Source organism: Fringilla coelebs (genome assembly GCF_963513975.1).
Source record: "Fringilla coelebs genome assembly, chromosome: 1".
Taxonomy (NCBI): Eukaryota; Metazoa; Chordata; class Aves; order Passeriformes; family Fringillidae; genus Fringilla; species Fringilla coelebs.
In genome coordinates, this window is record NC_140028.1 from 84,646,932 (window position 1) to 84,666,383 (window position 19,452).

The following is a 19,452-nucleotide window of genomic DNA, read 5'->3' on the forward strand; positions in this document are numbered from 1 at the left end:
ACAAAACAGTTTCAGTCCTGGTCTCTCTTTCCTTCTGTCATAAGCACACCTGGTGCAGAGGTAGAATGGGAACAGGTAGGCAATGCTTCGGAGTTTTGCTATGAGAGAGTTAGTCAAAGCCTTAACCTCAGTTTTACATGTGCTACTGTTTCTGTAATAGCATTGCTTAAGCTCTTCTGGATGGTGTGTTTGTTGCCTCTCTCTTACAACTGCCACTCTCTAGTAAAATCTTTTAATGTGTAGGCTTTGGGTTCGGGTTTTCTTTAATGGTAACTTTAACATTTTTTAAATCAGAGTGAATCTGTAAGTTTCCCATAAAACTTGGAACAATGTATTCTGCAATTTTACCTAGACACTCTTCTTTCTAAAAAAATTAGTCATCCTTTTTGGGTTTGTTTTTAGGTTTAAGTTGTCAGGGTCTTGCTCTCCTTCAGAGTTCTTTTTTTTTTTTTTTTTTTTGTCTCCTTCAACATCATGCTAGATAGAGCAACTCAATGAAGAGAGGTAGCTGGCAATAGCTTCTCTGAAAACTCCCTGTTCTGCTCTGTTCAGAGTCCATTGCAAAATTCCATTTCACTTCATACAGCAGTAGCGCTGGCGTCTGCAAAACAATAACAAAAACATCAGCAGAAATCCAGTGGGGTGCTTATGTTTTATTTCTCATATGTATGCTTTGAATTTTGTGTCCTGGAGTAAGAGTTGGATTGCTCCATATTTTCCAAAAGCAGTCTTTCTAAATCAGACCTTATTTTAGAATAAATACATAATGCAGAGTCACTCTGGTTAGAACTAGTCCACTGTGGTCTGGCTCTCAAGGAGTATTAGAGAGGAAGATGAAAAAATGCAGGTTTAAAGGACTAAGAGGAGAAACAAACAGCCCTACTTTCTATCTTGATCTCTCTTGAACAGAATATATGTTCCCCCACACACACCTGCATTTTGTTTCAAAGCTTTGCCATTTCTTCAGTCTGCATGAGTTTACATGGCAAATGCTGAAGAGTGAGAGGTTCTTCTGTCCCTCTCATTGCAGTCTTGACAACTTTGATAGAAATAATAACACGCTGGATGTCTTGCTGTTCTCACAAAAGCTGTACCAGTTGAGAAAAGCAGGCAATTCAGAAAGACAAAAATAAGAGGAGGGAGACCTCTCTTGGTTCATTGTTGTTGTTGTCTCCATGTAATGTAAACTGAAATCCTTCAGTAAAGTGTTGTCTTAGCTGTAGGTTCCAATGTTTGTGTTTAAGGGTATGGGAAAAAGGTATCATTCCTTACAAAACTCATATTTTCTATGATGATGCCAATGGCAAGGGTAGGTTTGTTCCTCTTCCTGCTTTTGTTGTAAATAGCAGTGAAGTAGCGATGATTTGCTAGCTTGCCTTTGATGTTTATTTTATTACCGTTCCACTATTTGTGTGGAAAATGTACACATTGTCTCTTATCTTTATTCAAAGAACTTAAAAAGTCATTCAAATGCTGTAGGTAAACACGTCAGACATAACAGAAGCTTTTTCACAGCCATACTTCAAGACTAGGAGTGGATGGCAAAGCTGGTTTTGCAAGATTCAAGAGGGGACAGAAGCTTGTACTCAAAATAATACAAAGATAGCTATTAATGGGTGGGAGCAGGGAACCTTTCTAAGATCAGCACTGACTCTTGTTGTGGCTCAAGGCCCCTTTGCTATCTCCGAGCCAGTGCCTCTTGTAAATTGTCTCTTGAAATCTCTGGTGGCTCTGACCTGAGAAAATGTATGAAAGGTGCTTGTGAAAGGTCTGTGCGGGGCTTAAACAGAGCCTTCCTGGCCTGAATGAGAGCAATATCAAGCCCATTGCTAATGCTGCCCATGAAACACAAGCAAAGTTGTAAGAAGTGGTAAAATAATCCAACTACTCCCATCTCTCACCACTGAGAGTATATGTAACCTCAAGTCTTTTCCTGCTATAGTTTTTAAAAAAGCACAGTATCGCCTTCAGGTTTATAAAGATTAACACAATCATCGGAAAAACTGATTCTGTTAAGTAAACTTCACATCAAAAGCACTTTGATGTGCTGTGTTATAGCAAAGCCAAACACCCCACCCCCATCACCCCAAGAAAAACCTCCAAAAACCTCCAGTGAAGCAAGGTAAAAAAAATCAAATTCTTTGTTCTAAAATGAAATGTCTCTTCCTCTTTGGATCAGCAGAGCAGGACTTTTTTTGATGTACAATCCCCTCTTTTCCTACCCAAAACAGTATCCAGTCAAAGACAAACAGAGAAATGTGAATGGTTGCTTGAAAATCACGCGATCAGCTTTGCTTCCCCTTTTTTGTAGTATTTCACTCATTTAATTCAGAAAGAGTCTGCCAATGGGTATTTGGAAATAGGGCTGCATAGTCCTTTGCAGTTTGCTCAAGCTACTAATTACAAAAATATTCCTTACTAAATGTAGAAAAATGCTATGCCGTCTGGTGGTTGTGAGTGTATTTTTGGTTGATCCATGTTGTCTCCATGGTATTTTAAATCATGGAGACGTGTTTTTTAGTTCAGCAAACATTGTTCAAAGGTGTGTCATGATATGTTCTTGGTTCAAATTCTTTTGAAAAACTATTTCTTCTAGTTTTTTGGGTTTTTTTTTACCCAGTTCTTTTTTACTTCTCTTTTCTGCCTTCTGTCTCTCCAGACCACTAACTATAGATTAGGGAGGGTTTCCAGGTAAGGTCATATAAGAACAACTGGTCAATAAAGGTCTCAGAGGTGTCTGGGAAAATCCTATAGTTAGTGCCAGGCGAGCTTATTTGTGCACCTGAGAAGTACAGCACACCAGCTGGACAAAGTGCTCCATCATCTCTTCTCCTCCTGTGGCCAGCTGCAGGAGTGCACTGCCTTGCCAGGAACGGTCAGCCTGGACCATGCAATACACTACGTGAGAAACAGGGGAGCGGTTCAAAGAGTTCTCTCTGGATGGGCTGCTCGCAGCAGGAGATGTGCCTAGCATGCATAAATGAACCACAGCCTGTGAGGGTTGGCCAATTGCACTATGTATATTTTTGTAGTTGAAGGAAATCCAGCTAGATACTGAGCCGTAAGAAAGGAGTTTAGTGGAAATTCCTTTAGACCTTAAGAGGAAGAGTTTGATCACTGAAGCAGAATGCATATCTGCGTGAATTCCCTCATTGGGAAAGACTGGCACTTTTTCAGAAGGACATCCATTCCCTGTGGGCAGAGATTTTCTCGTGTCTTTGGCAGGTACTAAGAGCTGAATTTGCAATGGGGAGTTCCATTTCAACTTTGTTTCATGCAATCTTTATTTTCTTGGGAGTCATTACTCAGAATGAAGTTTTCCCATGCTGAGAGCTTAGTATCACTTCCTCCCTGTGCCCACTTCATGTTCCATAAAAAATGTCTGCATCTAAGCAGTTTTTTTTTCCTCCAGAGCCATGGGTTGTGACAGAATGGGCAGGCACAGATTTTCTCTTGTGAAGGAAGTGACGTTATTGTTCCTGTTGTTAATGCTTAGTACTGGAAAAAAAATCCAGATTCTTACACCATCCTTTTCACTGGCAAATCTCAGAGCTCTCCCATTTTACAGGCGACAAGGAGTGAAGGTGAGTACTACTAAAAATAATTTGGTAAGTCAGTTGCAACCCTGCCTGTAGAGCTGAGCTCTCTGGAGCCCTTGTCCTGCGCTGTGTCCACTGGGGTACCACCACAAGCCCTCACAGGAAAGTGCTGTACTATTTAGCAAGGAGCTGTCAAAATCGGGATTGCTCTGTCTCGAGACTCAGATAATTTATAGCTAATTCTCGCTTTTTACTAGTGCTGTGTTCAGCCTCCAGGGCTTGAATGAGGTTCCACACTGGCATAAGATGAACCTCTCTGGAATATATTGCAGGTTTGCAGTCTGAGAAATACGTGACATAAAAGAGTGCAGGGTGAGGTTAAATCAACACAGTATTTACAACATATTTTGTGATGACTTAATTCAGTAACTGTCCCCAAAGGCTTTTCTCATGATTACCGTGTTTCATGTAACTGCACCACGAGAGACAAAGTCCAAACAGTGATGGACTTAGGGGCTTGTGGATCTCTTCAAGGAAATTTTTCTTACAGTAAGGAAGAAACTGGTATTGGAAAGCAGCACATGTATTGATAATCCTGGATATAATTGCCAGGAGAGAATTGCTTGCTAAGGGGCAGGCTCCACTGCAATTAGGAGTTACGCTGTGTTATGCTTGTTATGAAGTTATGATGCAGAAGCCATTTGGTGAAATTCTGTGGCTCTCTGCCAAGCATAGTGAATGGTTTTTGCTACTGGTGCCAAACAAACTTAAAAAGAAACCATCATAGCTTGTTTTTGCTGGTGCCGGACCAAATATCTGTTGGCATCAAACTTGGTATTGATGCCAGAGGCTTGCTATCACTGGCCCGTGATATGAGGAAACACCAGCTGAGCTGTTACAATAGCCTCTCACTGCCTTCAAGTCCATGCATTGATGGAGGAGAGTGAACAACCTTATAAGAAGAGAATTACAGCAAAATTAAGGGATGAAGGACTTTGAGTAAATGATGGAGACTCACTGAACCTTGCTGGAGTACACCTAAGCCAACTCAAACCCACATGTATTTTACATGGGTAAACAGTGACTAGAGATATGAAGGATATGTTTCAGTTCAACAAAGTTAACATACTATTTATAGCACTGTGGATCAACAAATTAATCAGCTTGCCAATAATATTCCAGTTAAACAGCAATAAGTATTTAACATTCTTACTTCTGGGTTGGATTTCTTTTGTTGTTTCTTTGTTTTCAAAAAGCTATTTCTGAGTGGATTCCCGTGATTTATATAGGCATTAGCCAAATCTATGAATAAATAATTGTGTGAAAACCTTCTTGATTTTTATTTTTTTCCAAGACCAGTTGAAATGCATTATAATGGACCTATTTGGGAGCAGGCTGCTGACAGTCAGACTTTGCTGTGGCAGGCAGGATTTGGCAGTACTACCCCTAAATTGTACCTCTCTGGTGCATTTTCTGTCCTCTGTTTGCTGTGTTCTGTTTTCCTTCTCTGCAGCCCCCCTGGAAGCTCCAGAACCATTGGTATCCTTGAAAATCTGGTCCATGCTGCTGGTGGCTTACTCCTGGAACAGAGAGCAGAGTTGTACCGAGGGCACATCCACTGCAGTACCTCAGGTGGCGAGAGATGGGGATTTATGTCCTGCAAACTGGTTCTAGAAATCGAGCATGCTTTCACCACCTTTCAGATGGCAGAGAAATGTAGCAAAGACTTGGAGAGCTGGTCCTTCTGTTGCTGCAGATGTAATAAAATCTTTACTTTGTTGAGTTGCATGCGCTGTGTATTTGATTTCCAGTTCTTAGGTGAGTTCTTAAGGGATTAGCTGAGTTTCAGTCTCTTTAAGGTGTGAATAAACATCCTGTTGCCTCACACCCATGAAATTTCTTCCCTACAGATGTCAGAGTGCTTTGTGCAGACTGTTGCTATTTTGGTTCTCTAAGTAAAGGTTCACAGGTTTTGAATGTCTTGGCCAAACTTACATGATCTAAGATGGGAATGGAACATGGGATTCCTAATTCCTCCGCTACTGCTCTACCTACTAACCCTGTTGTTTCCCTGAACCTTTACATATACTTTAGTAGATTAATAATTAACCTCCAAGTGGGGCACTTTGAAGCAAATGTAAAATGAAACCAAACACTTGTCATGGTTTTTAGTCATACCAGATTTGCAAGTAGGGTGTGTTTAAACGATGCAGGTAGATAAAGTCTTGTTAATTTAGATTAGAGTAAAAGTCAGTGCCTTATCAAAGCAAGTGACTAATTAGGAAAACTATTACCTTTTGGAAAAGAAACAGTTGAACTATCACTCAAAATTATTTTAACTAATTGAACTGTGCAACTGCTCAGGCTCATGCAGCTGCTGGTAAAGAGGAAAGGCAGAGAGCTTTTCCCAGGAATTGCCAGTTTTCTGGGGGTTTTTTGATAATTTTGCTTTTAGAAAGTTAACAGTACTTGTCATCACTGTGTAAACAAGGAGAAGGGAGGAGAGTCCCGTGAGTCATCAAGGAACCAAACACAGAGAATTTAAGTGAAGAACTGGAGCATTTGTACTAAATACACTGCCTTCATTCTCTTCACCTTACTGAGCCAACAGGACAGCAAAGTGTTCGTGAATGGTTTGAAATGAAGTGAATTTCAGGTCTGTAATAACAGACACTGGGCATTTGGGAACCTGCAAGGGTGGAAACACTACGGCAAATTCATGGTGTGAAAAGAAAGATTACGATCAGACTGTATTTATGTTCAGACAGATACATGCAATTGTGAAGAATCATTAAATAACTGTTAACCACACCTGCACAGAGCCTCTGGCAATGCTGGCTTACACAGAATCTCAAGAACTGCCATGTGCCTGACGTCATACCTGTGCAAGGAGAGAAAAGTCTTGGGTGTTAGCCCAAGACTGGTAAGTAAAACATAGTCCACGGATTTGTGCCAGTTTAATGTCTGCAAGTGACTTTCTGGTGTGTCACACCCAGTATCTTCTGCCCTGTAAACCTGTCAGTAGTCCTGATTTGTTTGCTTATGACTAGGTCTTACTAAACATCTTCAAATCTGCTTTAATGCAAGGGCTCCTTCCCTCTAAGTCAGTCAGGACTGTGAGGAGGGAGTGAGTGAGTGTGTGTGCACAGAGGAAGTCTAGCACAAACAGGATCCTAACTTCTCTGGGACTGTAATTGCTACCGTGGCACCAGATGCTGCTTTGGGTTTTTTTTTACGTGGATCATTTTCCCTTTTAAAAATATTGGGAGGTTTTGACATGTTTTTCATGATGGAAATGACATTTCAGAACCTTTTTATTCTTACTGTAAAAAATAAATTAATGTAAATGTATGGGGGAGGGAATCAGGCAGGTTAAACGTAGCATAGGAAAAAGAAAAGGGAGCAAAGCTGAGATGAAGAGGTGAAGAGGGGAAAGAGGGGAAAGTTGCAGTAGAGAGCTCCAACTGAGAACACATTGCAGAGCAGTTCCACTTGGACTGCAGAAAATGTTCAGGATGCCCAACAGTCTCCAATTTGACTGCTTCTGCTGGTGTAATTTTTTTGGACTGCTCACCTCTACAGCTTTCCTCAGGCTAGGGAGTTCTCTGGCTTTTCGTTTCCCATGGTGCTTTTGGAAGCGATTGTCTTTCATCTACATTTTGTCTCTTGCAGTATACTTTTCCAGTCTTTCATGGCTAGGGGTGGTTGAGGAGTGGAGGATTTTTTTTTGTGGTTGATGTTGGTTTTGTTTTGTTTTACACAGAATAAAAATTACACATAAAAAAAAGCAAAAGTGACGGTTGAACATCAGTATGTAATTCCTAAGGGGGCTCGGGTGCATCAGTTTGAAAGTTCTTTCTACTTGCAATTCCTGTACAAAATATTTACTCCTTTTAGTTTTTTTCCTAGTGAAAATCCCTAGCAACTGTTAAGAATAGGAGATTATGAACAAGAAACAGAGCATAATTGATGCACAAAGGGATTCAAAGATCTGCAGACTTCAGTATTCATAAGTGAGAAGTGTAAGCTTTGGCACCTCACATTGATGGATCAGGCAATGGAGATATTTACTCATCACTTACGAGAGTTCTTATTCATAGCTTGATTTATTTATGCCATAAGGGTTTGGAAGACAGTCCGTTTTACCTTTTCCATCTGACACACGGTCAGTGCCAAGAAACTCAACAAGGCCCAACAGAGATTAAAGATTTTTTTAATGTGTTATCTAAGTGGTGCGGGGAAAATGGCCTCCTCCAGTGCTACTTTAAAAAATAGTCATCTCTGTGAGTAAATCTTGGTGACTTGGATAGAGTTTATTTTGAAGGCAGGATGTAGCACCCAGTACCCTTTTACTCTTTAATGTACTATCATTAAAGTTTGGCCCCATGAGGAAAATTGCTGTAGTCAGGTGCAGAGGCAAACTGAATAGGCAGGGCTCTCACTCTAGTGGGCCTGCATTCAAACCTTCAAAACTTTGTCAAGACCCGTGACTATTCCCAGCTGAGACTTTAATTAAATGGTGTTGGATATGAGAGTATTCTATTATACTGGCTTGTGCTGCTGAAAGAAATAGTGCCGTGCTTCTTGATTGAAGAGACAGAGTCAAGTGAATAATTCGCAACAAATAATTAGTCTAAATGTTCCTAAGTGATTCTTACAGAATCTGAGTCTGGTTGGGAAAGATCTCTATTTATTAATGCCATAGGACTCCCTTCCACAAGGGGAAAGTTTATTTATATAAGATGAGTAAGTTAAAGTATAGACTTGCAAGTTCTTCTTGAGTCATCAGACCCAGAAAACATGTATTTTATATTAAGGTTAGTACAATCTTTCAAACAAAAACATTTATGAGTGTGCTTTAACTGATGGGTAAATGATGACTGACATTCCAGAACCTCTTCTGCCCACACCTACGCTGGCATACTTTTATACATAGGAGTAATCCTAATTAATTTGGGAAAATTGCTCTTGTGCATGAATGTATTCATTAGTGTTTGAAACACCAGGGTATGGTGAGTCTTCCAGATACAATCTTGATCTTGCACTTGAAGGTGCCCACAATGTCCCATCCGGTCTTTAGGGCTACCTTAGCTCTAATAAAAACAGGCCAGCACCCAGTCCTTCCCCTGAGGGCTTTAGCATGGCTAAATTCTCTTCCTTACAAAGAAGTAGCCTCATTTATGCTGTCTAGAGGGAACTGTCCTTCACCTGTGTTATCTCCTGACCAGAGGCCTCTGTGTGGCATGAGAAAGTGCTGGGTTGGAGGGACAGCCCTTGTCAGGAGCCTTGCTGCGAGTTAAATAGTGTGGACAATCACAGGCCAGCTTCTTGAGGGCACGTCCTGGCTCTTTTTAATTTGCAAGTGCAAAATGTAACCTAAATGAAAATTTGCGTTCGTTTTATACCTTGAAGCTTTGATAAGGTATTATTGCTCCCATCTGCTCTTGACAGAAAAAGGCAGCACTGTTCTCTTCAGCAGTGGATTTTTGGGGGGGTATTGGCTGGTTTTGTCCCAGTGAAGCTGAAGAGTTTTGCCCAAGAACTTTGCAGGGAAACAGTCTTTTTCTGCATGTTGTGAGTCTTCCTTTTCAGAGGTAAGATTTGATGCAGCCTAATTTTTTTTTTTTTAATAAACACCATTTCAGTTTGTTACAAGGAAACTATTGGCTAAGTTATTAAAGCGTTCAAAAGTTATAGCACTAGAAAGAGGGGTTTTATTTTAAACAGTAGAGAACACTGATAATTTCACAGGCAACAAGAAAAAAAAGCCAAAGAACCAAATATATTCAGTTTGAACTGAAAATTTGTACCTTTAAAGATTTCTAAGCATGTAGATTCTGTTTTTCAGATAGTGGGTTCTCAGTGCTGCTGCCTAAAATCTTAAATGCCTGCACATGTTGTCACACCAGGGAATTGTTATAATCTCATCCCAAAACAGGTGACTGTAGTTCATGAAGTGATTTTCACCCTATAGTACTTATTTCTGTCAGCTGGAAGCCTAAGTCTTCCCAGGTGACCACTGGGATGTATTACAGAGCTCTGAAAAGTATTTAACGTCAATTCCAGTTGGTCTGTCCTCTCTTATGAAGCACCTAAAATGGAGCTTCTCCAGTTTTTAATGCTTGAGATACTCTGCTCATTTATTTAGATTATTTACTAAGAGATTATTTATGTAAGGTAATTGATTGTGAAAAGTTGCTTTCATTATTAAATCAAACTTCATCCTGACGTTAAGAGAGGATTTAGCATACTGAGCTAGACAAAAACATTGTGTAAGGTGAGAGGGATTGCCCCTCAAAATTTGCTGCTTTAAAAGCTGCACACTGTGTTCTACCTCAAGCATTGCCGATATTTTCTTCCTTTAACTGGCTGCCACTGACTTACAGTCCTTTCTGCTATGACTTGTGCAGAAGAATGTTTCCCATCGGGCTATTTTGTAACATCTTTCTGCGAAGTGCTTGAACACTTGTGCTTGCTCCAGGAAAAGGTGAGTTAAGATGTGTTGTTATGTGTCCTGATAGCTGCCTTGCCTCATCAATACTAAAAAGGATGTCTTTATTGACACTGAGTGCTTTCCAAAAGTGTTCTTTCCACCATTACTGATGTGTTGCTTAACAGAGCCAGCTTAAGCTTGCCGCACTGAGTTTTGTGTTGTTTGTGTTGCATTGGTTGATTACCTCCTTCTGTTAACTTTCCATGCACAATTTAATTAAGCTGTGAATAATGGGATGTTTTATCAGATGGCACAGCATTATTAACTTCAGTGAAGTGTTGTGTGATGAACCAGCTAAAGATCTGGACAATACTTTTTACATTCTTCACATTTAACTGTCAGTGCGTTTTGGATGAAGATAGCTACCAGTGTGTGTGATTGCAGCCCTGCTGCTGAAAGAGGTGTGTCTGTTTATGCCAGCAAAGTGCTTGACTGTTGGTATAAATATAATGGCATGGTAATTACTGGTTATAGATACAATGAAGATCAAACTTCTTTTTTTTTCTTCTCATTCAGAATGCTTTTATTATCCTGGAAGCATTCTTCCTGTCTTTTTTGTATAAATAACCAAGTGCACAATGTTTCAGAGTTAGAAAAACAGTGGAATAAGACAATCATAATGATTAATTTCTGCAAATATTTTTCTATGTATTAATGCACTGTAAACAGTATTCTCAGGTGCCTTTCTATACAAATTATTAATGACTTATTTTAGCTAAAAATCAACAACAACCAAAGAACTCCTTTATAACGTCTGTACTGTGCATACTTGCTATTTGTATAAGCAAAATGGTGTGGTTTCTTTCCTCTGATTAGATAACTTGTGGACCAAATTAATTCAATGCATATGTGAATAATAGGAAAATTAGAAAATAATCTATTGCCAACAATATCTAGTTTTAAAGTTGTTTTTCTTATGTATCTGGAAATTTAAATAAGCCTAGTCTGATTTCTTAGTAAAGCAAATAAAATGTACATTTCAATAGAAATCAGACTGCTCACAGATGTTTTCAGATGGAAGTTGGCTTTCAACAGCAAATGGCAATGCAAATTTTTCCTGCTCTTTTCAGTTCATACTTCTGGCTGAAAGGTATATGTGGTGTGACACAACATGTTGTGACTCCTCAGCAAAATGTTGCAATTCATATTGGTCAAAGTATGCAGTGTTTCAGAGCAGTGCATAATTTGTGATTGCAACAATCTCAAATAAAGTATAAGCAATGGGAGCACACAAAATGTGTTCAGTCTTTCCATCTCATTCATAATTTTGACTCAGCAGTTCCAGCTGATTATTAGTACCTTCTCCAACCAGCCTGGATTGGCTAAGGGAATTCACTTTAACATGCTGAAGAGTATTTTCATTAAATTTGGCCTATGTAAAAGTGGCTTTCTAAATTGAAATTAGTGAACCAATCTTGGTGCCTTTGCTATTTTGTATTGCATCAAGCAACAAAATAAGTAAGAAACAAAGTGGTAAAAAATATTATTTGAACTGGAAGCAAAGCAGAATTCATTAGAAGGAGAATATGGACCATGCTCATTATAGGATTTGCTAATGCTCATAAGTTCTTCTAACTAAATTTAATGTATGCAAATCGTTATTTATGAGCAGTTATTATCAACAATACTAATAACTTCTATAGTACTAATAATAGCTATCTGGGCTAATTAACTGTTTTAAATTGAATTTTGTAATATTTGCAATTTTTCTCACTTTTATGGGAACTAAATAAAATCACCCCCATTGCTTAACACACCTCCACTTCATACAGGACAATTCTGGTTTTGGAGACATGATTTGAAGAAAAATTAAATGGTGCTTAAGAAAGTTCCTGCTTGTGCCAGCAAAATAGATAGAGGAATAAATCCAACATAAATTCATTGAGCATGTTTTCTCTGTTAATATGAAACTAGTTCATTCTAGTGAAGTGCAGAAGGCTCACTTAAAAGTTTTGTACTGTAAACACTGTGTTTAGATGGTTGCAAATGGTGTGGCGGAATGCTCTTCTTGTATTGGTTCTTTTCTGTTTTTCTGGTTAGAAAGAAAATGGTTTTGTGATCTCTAGGCAGTTGTTTGTTTGGGTTTTTTTATTATTCTTTCCTGTTTGTGAGTGGGGGAAATAAGAGAAGAAAAATCTTCACCTAGCTGTAAAAAGAAAGTAGAAGGCAAATTGATGGGAGCACAGAAAAGGGGCTCTCCTAGCTTTTACAATTACCTCTTCAAAATGGTTTAAGGATGGTACTAGTGTGTGTTAGTCTGCAGATTCCATGGGACCTCATTCTATTTGAACAATGAGATACCACGTATATGTACCCTATGTAAGGCATAAAAATAAGTGTGAACGATAGCAATGCAGATAATATTGCTTCTTATAAATAATAATTAATGCTAATTAATGTTGACTCTGTATATTGTGGCTTGGATGAAACTCTGTCAGGAATTGGCAGACATGCTGATATGAAATCTCCACCCACAAAGATCTGCTGAAAGAGCAGTATCTGGTGTAAGGGGACCTGCCCTTTTAAGTGCAAAGAATACAAAGGTTTTCTAATTGTTTTTCCCTTTTGCCGGGAAAACAAGCTTGTAGCTTTAGAGTCAGTCTGCATACAAGTCTCCAGGAGCTGCAGACGTGGAACAAATGCAGGATCAGAGCATGTTCCTGGTGCAAGCTTATAAGCAGTGTTGCAGATTCACTGGAAATAGCACACGCAGCGCAGCGCTCTCCAACACTGCTGGCCCCTTCCCATGGGAGCATGTAGGTGCTGATGCATTTGTTGAGGACAGGCGATGCCCTTTCCCAAACTGGGTGGGAGGCTGCTGAGCCATGCTGCTGTGTGGCTGTTCCACAAGATGCAGGGAGGCAGGCTGCACAAACTGGTGCCAACAGGGAGGCTGCCGCCTCCTCACTAGGCTTTGGTAAATCAGTATCTGCAAGTGTGTCCGCACGTATGCAAACTATTCTCCCTCTGCCACTTCCCTCCCACTCTGAGCTGCCTTCCTCCCCGCACTGCCCTCGAGTCAAGAGGTCAGTGCTACCACTTCTTTATTCACCAGTCATGCTTTTCATTCTGTATTTTATCCTCTGGGTGTTACTTTCCTTCCTTCCAGTTGAGGGGCAGCAAGAGCCATTTGGCTGATTTAATGTTTTTCTGGGAAGGAAAGGATAAGACTTAAAAAACCAGGATGCTTTCAGGCAAAATGTGATTTTGAATCAAAATTCTTTGTCTTTAGGGAGGGGATTTTTCTTACAAGGGACGGGATTTGCCCCTACAGAGCAGTTTTGCCCACATCCCTCTGAAACACAGGAGTCTGTGTTCTGTCGATGTCAAGGATTATCAGGGATGGAATGACCAGTTGCCGTCATAAAATAATCCAGCTTCCCAGAGGGAGAGGAGGAGAAAGGGGGTGAAAACAAGAAGGAAAAAGAGAGGAGGGGTCCCTGGTGACTGTGTGAGCAGCAAACAGCCTTGCTTAGAGCTGTAGACCAGGCCATTTGCAAGAGCAGCTCTGCGCCTGCAGCAGCTGCCTCTCGGGGGTAAATGCTAGAGAAGAGCTGGGCCTGTGGAGCTGTATTAACTGGCATTTCAAAGGTGAGATATTCTGTTTGCTTGTTTGTTTGTTTGCTTCCCACTGGGGGATCAGTTACATGCTGAGATGGCTTGACTTGATACACGCCTCCTTAGCAAATACGTTGATTCAACATTTAGAGGATCATGTTTCTTTGTGGTGCAGAGTTATTTAATACAATATTTGTGGTAGGCTGATGACACTTGTGATGATCAAAAAGAGTAAGTTGTGTATTTTTTTAAGAATGTGTTAAACCAGTTCTGTCAAAATAGAGACAATATATAGCAGTAATTGTTTAGTCAGTTGAAAAGGAATAATTCCCCACGTTTTTTGAAACACAGTAGGTAATGTTTTGGTTGAATGTTTATGAAGAACCTATACTTACCTCTACATTTCTGAAGCTGGGCATAGAGTACTGTACTTGTTTTGTATGATTCTGGAATTGGAAAAACTGGACTGCATCTCTGATCATGACAAGGAATGTCTGCATAAAGTATTCTAACTTTAAACGTTCAAATTTCATCTGCTCTGGCAGGGGTGAATCGCTTGGATAGCAAAGATAGACTACACCTTCATTCTTAAGCTGAGGAAGGTGGCACAGGTTCTGCCAGTTTGGTGGAAGCTTGTTGGTGGAAATCCTAACAGACCAGCTTGGGACTGATCTTTCTTAACATTTTCCTTAATGCCTTGGGTGTAGAAGGTTGGAGCTGGCTTATGAAATTCTCTGCTGACACAAGACAAGGAGGCATTGTCAAGGTAGAGATAATGTCCAATTCTTCCCATACAGGGAGTGTGAGGGCAGGAACAGTAAAACTGTTTAATAGCTGAAGGTTTCTGCCTTTAGTGGAAATGGTTGTTCCCTAGGAATAAATGCAGCACAAGGTGGGAAAGAAAGTGGCAGAGAAAGATTTGCATATGCTAATTGACTACAGAATAACTGTGAGCTTCTGGTGCAATCTGGGAAGAGCTAAATGGAAAGAGAGTGGTCATTAATGGATTAGGTTTGCAGTTAGGAGGTGACTAAAAATGAGATTCTGTTACAATCTTACAGCAAACCTAACTGGACCTTCATGAGCTGATGAACAGGGCTCTTCATTCAGAAGTTAGCAATATCAACCTTAGTATGATGGCACAAGGCTAACACAGGCCTTATTTTTCAATCAAAAAGGCATGTGTGCTTTATTTAGCTGTATAGTGCATATAGAATGGGAAATTACTGTAGACATTGCTGATTAAAAGTCTGAAATCCAATAAATTTTAATATTGAATGATGATAATGTACCATTTTATTCATCTTAATTTTCATTAATTTCTCCATGTATGACGTATTTTAGACTTTATGGAACTTGTTATTTATAACTGGTCTTGTGTCAACAAGCAGCAAAGATCAGGCTGTCTGCCTTTACTGAGAGTTGGCTTAATTTAGTAGTAGTGCTTAGCAGCTATGTAGTGCTTTAAAATTTCAAATATTAGCTAATTAGTCATCACACCAATTGCTTTAAATACTATCAGCCTTCTATAACAACGAGTAAATAGTTGTTGTTATCCATATTTCTGAGATGAGGAAATTCAGACACAGATGGGCTGGTTATGTCCCTGTGTGTATTTATATATAGGTATTTCAAAGGCACATATCATCTCAAGTCTATCCCCTTGTTAGACCTGATTTGGTGTCCACTGGTGCCAATGGAAATTGTTCTATCAAACCCTGCAGGGTAATTCAAATTGAATTACCCTGTAGAAGCCAGCTTCCAAATATTACCCAGCTAGGATGGTGCACTTTGAGATGGGTTGTGATGAAAAGCACATCTGCAATGGCTGTCAGAACCCTTACTGTGGTCGTAGGGGACAAACAAGCACCAAAAGTGATGAGGCTTGCTCAGCGCCCAGTGAACGAGTCCTAGAGGTGAAACTCTGTGTGGGCTCTGTTTTCTAGGAAAATAATAAAAGAGCTTGAACATATTGATTGTAAAATGATGAGATTTTTCATGCGTTCCTAAGTAAACATCACCTGCTGATTTTTGGAAGAAGCAGCCAGGTATTTTGACAGTCCCAACATGTATTTCTCAGTCTATTCAGACATCCTGATGACTTAACAAATCTATCTCTACACTTCAGTGCTATGTGGGAGTTAAAACTTAGATAGAAATGTCTGTTGACCTTTTCCTGAAAACTCTAAAACTCAGCAATGTTTTTTTATATATTTTTTTTCAAAACCTGAATTTCTGTGAAGAAGTAAAAAGGAAAGGAAAAAATCTTAACCTCAAGTGTAAAGCTGAGAGATTGTAAAAATCCTTAATGATGTGGCTAGCAGTTCTGTCACCTAAATGTGATTTACCTAGTCCAAGTTTGACCAGTTATGGGCAAGTTGTGTTCCTTGAAAGATGGAAATAGCCCTTCACAAATGCAGGATCGTATTGTCATGTGTATTGATTCAGAGTTCTCATTCCTTGAGCATTTATGATGCTTTACACAAGAATTATTTATTTCTGCAAATGTTCCTGCCCTTCAACTTATTAGGACTTGTGACAGCATAAAATGACTAAAACCCTATGGAAAATGTGCTTTTACAAAACATATTATTGAATTCCTTCTGATGTTAACATTTACTTGATCACAGTAGCCAGTAGTATAGTATAGCCCAAGCTTTGAAAGATGAGCTTAGAGTGGGAAAGCAGCACAGACAGCATTTTCTTCACTGTCCTGCCACATGCTGCAAAACACATGCTTGCTTTGCCTGCCTTCCCAGCCAGGAGCATCTCAGTGTAGGGGAAATATTGCAGTAACAAGAACATGCAAAACAATCCTTTCTCTGGGTGCAAGCCCTGTGCTGTGCTTCCAAGCAGAGCTTTTCATGTTTGTTAACTTGCTACTCAGCAGCAACTGGGACATGACAGATGCTGTAAGGGAGACCCCTCCTTAGGCTTATTTCTGTAAAGAAAAAATGATGAGGAAGGGAGTCATGTTCCTCCACGTGCCTCAAGGTGTCAGATGTTATTGGGGCACTGCAGTCAAACCAGTGTGTTTGCAGCAGATCAAAGGGGTGAGAGGAGCCAGAGATGAAGGCTGCTGCACCAAACCCCCACCTGCTGCTGGCACGTTGGCTGTACATGTTACACTCAGCAGGGTGGGATCAATACTAATGCAGCAACATGGCAGCTGTTGTGCTCAACTTCTGTTTTCAGGTAACCTACAGCGTGTGAGGGGTTCTTTCTTTCTGTCCTTGTGAATCTTAGAATAGCATATAATAGAATCATAGAATGGCTTTTGTTGGAAGGGACCTTAAAGACCATTTAGTTTCAACCCTGCTGCCATGGGCAGGGACACTTTCCACTAAAACAGGTTGCTCAAAGCTCCATCCAGCCTGGCCTTGAACACTTCCAGGGATGAGGCATCCACAACTTCTCTGGACAATCTGTTGCAGTGCTTTGCCACCCTCTCAGTAAAGAGTTTTGCCCTGGTATCTAGTCTTTAACCTGCTCTCTTTGTTTGAAGCCATTCCCCCTTGTCCCGTTGCTCTTGTGGAAAGTCCCTCTCCATTTGTCTTGTTGCTCCCTTTAGGTATCGGAGGCTGCAATTAGGTCACCCTGACTCTAGACTGAAAAATCCCAATTACTTTGGGCTTTATTCATAACAGAGGTGCTCCATCCCTGTGGTCATCTTCGTGGCTCTCCTTTGGACTCACTCCAGCTGGTCCATGTCTTTCCTTTGCTGGGACCTCAGAGCTGGATGCAGTGTTCCAGGTGGGCTCTCACCAGAGCAGAGCAGAGGGGCAGAATCCCCTCCCTGGCCCTGCTGCCCACGCTGCTTTGGATGCAGCCCAGGACGGGTTTTGGCTTTCTGGGCTGTGAGCGCACGATGCTGGGTCATGTCCAGCCCCTCACCCACCAGCACTCCCAAGTCCCTCTTGGCAGGGCTGCTCTCAGTTTCTCCCCCAGCCTGTGTCACTACTGGGGGTGTCCTGACCCCGGTGCAGCACATTGCACCTGGTCTTGTTAAACCACAAGGCTCCTGTGGGCCCTCTTCTTGAGCTTGTCCAAGTCCCTGTTGGCATTCCATCCTTCAGGTCTGTCAGTTGCACCAGCAAGCTTGGTGTCACCTGTGAGCTTGCTGAGGGTGCACTTGATCCCACTGATGATGTCATTAGTGAGTATATTAAACATAGTGGTCCCAGTACAGACTCCTAAGGGACACTGCTTGTCACTGATGTCCTTTGGCACTCTGGGCCATTGACCACAACCCTCTGGATGCAACTGGACAATCAGTTGCTTATTCACCTAACAGTTCACCTGTTGAATCCATCTCTCTCCAATTTAGAGATGAATTCTGGTTAGCTACATCGACCAAAAAAGAAAACTGAATTGGACCCAGGATCTGTATGGCCACTGGCACCAGTCTCCAGCATGGGAGCAGAGGAGAGCCTGGATCTCCTCACCAGGATGTCTGCTTGCTCTCCAGAGCAGCTGCTTTCCCTGTTTCCTTTTACTTCTGGCTATGATGTTCCTCTTTCTTGGTGTTCCAGAGGAGACAATTCCGTGGAAATTCAAGATGGAGGATGTTTTACTTTGCGTCTGATAGAAAAGTGGCAGCTGTGGTCTGCCACTGTGCTGACAATTTTGTTGGCTTTATTGATACTTCTATCCCTGTTCTCCTTGTTCTTGCCCCGGAGAGGAGATACCCCTTAATCCTTTGGGAATCCTTGATTCCCAAATTTCTCCAGGTACCTTTATATTCTTTCCTTGTAGCTTATTTCTGTTTAAGCATTTTTGTCTGATTGGTTTGGGAATAGATTAAATCAAGGTTTCATTTCCTCAGTCCTCCATTCTGCCTTTTTTTGAGCTGCGTGGGATTTGTTGCTTTTTCTCATGTGTTTTCTCTATTAGCAATGTTGTTGCTTTTTGCTTAAAGGGTGTTTAGGAGGACAATCTCAGTCCTGTCACCCAGATACAGTGTGTGTTTCAGACACCAGAACCTTTTTCCACAGTTCTCCTCTCCCTTGTGTTCCTGCCCCTGTGATAAAAAGGTTTGTTTGGGCAGAACACCAGAATTGTAGTGGTGAGGCAGTTTTTAGTTTGGCAGTGTGGTGGTGTACGGATGATCTAAGGGAAAAGCTTTGGAACGTGGCTAAGGCACAAGAATCTGTTTCTTAAACTTGACTTCTTTTTTCCCCCCATCTGTGAGCTGAGCACATAGCTTGACTCTGTGCCCCACTTTTCCAACATGCAGCCTGAGCATAGTGGTAAGGACTCACATGTTTCACAGGGCTTAGAATGAAAGTGCAGTATAAATGGCTCCCTTTCCATGTGAGAAGGAGGGCCCAATCATCTGGTCCTTCTATGGCCAATTTTAGATCCTACTGTGGCCAATTTTGGACATTAAAACCACTTGAAATTAGGTTTATTTTTACTATGAGATCAAAGTCACATCATGAATTGTAGGGAGATGCATGAAAATTCAGGTGCAGTTCTTGCCCTGGAATACTGTGAAGTTAACAATATTGGATTTTGAAAAAAATGGCTATTATTCCAAATTGTGGAAAAACTGTTATTGGATCCTTTCTAGAGTTCTTTGGAATGAAGTTGCTAAGGGCAGTCTCAGGCTGTCTTCTGTAGTCAAGCAAATTTCTTATTAAGAAAATGAATAGGAGTTTATTGAAATGATTAGATTGGAGTCACCAGGTCTTTTCTGGTAGTCCTTCAATTCCTCTCCCCACAGTGCCTGAAGCCATACTTAAGTTTCATGAATCTACATATGCAGAGAGAGAAATGAGATTATTGTGCTAAAGATCACAGTCTCCATAGAACACAAAGATATATTACACACATACACATACTCTGAGATGAATATGCATC